Raw genomic sequence first — 2214 nt, 5'->3', positions numbered from 1 at the left:
TTAAGCCTTGGACCTTGCAATAGGAGGCAGAGAGACAACAAACTAATATTTATGACATCTCATGTTGCCCTCTATTGAATCTCTCAACAACTATCGTTAAATTTATTACTTAAATAATATAATTTTTTTTCAATATAATAATCATATTAGCTAATTATAATTATTTACCTTTAAATGAGTATGTTTCATTGTTGATTTAAATCACATTGCAAAAAATTATTGGCGAGCGCAGGCAGTCTACGGAAAATTCTCTCTACTCTCTCTCCTCTCCCACTTACAAAATCCAGCTGCAGCTGGTTGGCGCGCGCCGGGAAGGGGAGGGGGAAGGGAGGGGATCCACATCCTTCTACCCGCTCGCTTCTACCTCTCTCTACTCTACAGTCTAACTTAACTCGGGTTTTGTACTAAGCGAGCGTGGGTCAGTTGGTTGAGTCACGGATTCAGGCGCCTTCACTGGCGTCTAGTATGGATCGGCACATCGCAGGTTCGAGGCCCCGCACCGACGGAAAAATAATTTCAATTGAAATAAAATACGTTACGCCACCTATGAGGTGTAACGTGGACTACGGGTGAATTTCAAGTTGAAAATTCGCGGGAAATTTAAAATTCGAAATGTTCATTTATGACAAAATTCATCAGGTCACAACATTTCCAGCCAGCCGACCAGCAGAGGGCGGAACAATCGTTTTCCAGCTCTGAAGAGCGGCAAAACGAAAAACGGCTGCTGTTTTGGGAAATAGCAGTTTTTGTGTTGAGTTGATGGCGTAGAGGGTGATGCCGATCCGGTTGCAGGAGGAGAGGGTACTAGCGATCAGGTGGCAGGATAAGAGGATGCTGGCGATCCGGTGGCAGGATAAGAGGGTGCTGGCGATCCGGTGATAGGATAAGAGGGTGCTGGCGATCCGGTGGCAGGCGAAAAGGGTGCTGGCGATCCGATGGCTGGCGTAGACCCAGCAAACACATATCTCCCTCGGATATCCCTATATGGTACTCATATCCCTACATGATCCCATCCATTTTTATGTCCGAGGGATATACATGTTAGCACATAGTTGGGATATTGATCAGTAGATCATCCCTCGGTCATTCATTGGATGTATGTGTATAGTTACTCCCAAATATATCTCTGCACTTTGTCCCTGGTTTACTTTAATTGCTTATCCCCTGGAGATTATCTCCATCGCTCCCTCGGCTATCCCTCTCTGGTACTCATATCCCTACATGATTCCATCCCTATATATGTCCGAGGGACATACATTCTAGCACAAAGTTGGGATGTTGATCAGCAGATCATCCCTCGGTCATTCATTGTATGTATGTTTACAGTTACCCTACACTTCCCTTAATATTATTTCAAGTGTTAGGATTTGGTAAAGCTTGCAAATTAAATATAATTATATTGTATGTAGTTTCTAGTATTGGTATTCTATTGATTGATACGTAATTAATGATATACCATTTTGAGAATATATATGATTTTACGTACTGCAGTTTAATTTATACCTATTATAAATGTTCTACCCCGAAACGCGCACCACGCCTGCGCTCCAAGCGCCTTTAGCTGCAACTACATAATTGTGATACATTCCACGTTATGTAATGAACGTTATACTTTCGCATACGTTTAGTAATATTCATTTGAGTACTTTTGTATTTTTTTAGTTCTATAGTTTAGAAAAAATATATATAATCGGGTTAATTATAGATGGCGCGAGAGTCGTAATTTGCAGAGATGACGTCATACAAATTTTTTGGGTTTCCCCACCGGTAGGGCGAAAGAGAATTTCCGACCGGCGACCACGTTGTAAGCAGGTTTAGTCTATCGTAGTCCTACAAACGTTTTTGAGGGCCACCATTCGATGATTCGACCACGTTGTGTTCATTAGTTTCCCTTTATCTTTAATTGTCGTTAGGTTCGTGAGCTACGCGCGCGGAAGCGTTGTGTATTCAGATAAAGTGAATTTGCTTCGGTACCCTTATAATTACGTCGTTATCGGTCGCGGCTAATTTGCGAGATCGCAGTGTATAGTTTCCGAGTTTTGTTCTACATAAGAAGATCTGAAGATATATCGCAGGTGAGTATACATCTAGCATGATTCTAGATATGTAATGTTTTAAATTAAGAAATTGTATTGAATAAGTTTGCTTTAAGTAAAGTCAATGTTGAACGCGATTTATTAACAATTACATGTCTCGTATATCTTTGGGAGTTGG

Source organism: Phalangium opilio, unplaced genomic scaffold (assembly GCF_054372755.1).
Source record: "Phalangium opilio isolate 3A_F unplaced genomic scaffold, DU_Popi_V2 ptg000022l_1, whole genome shotgun sequence".
In the NCBI taxonomy this organism is placed as follows: Eukaryota; Metazoa; Arthropoda; class Arachnida; order Opiliones; family Phalangiidae; genus Phalangium; species Phalangium opilio.
The sequence above is the reverse complement of the archived record's forward strand: the minus strand, read 5'-3'. Positions refer to the sequence as shown.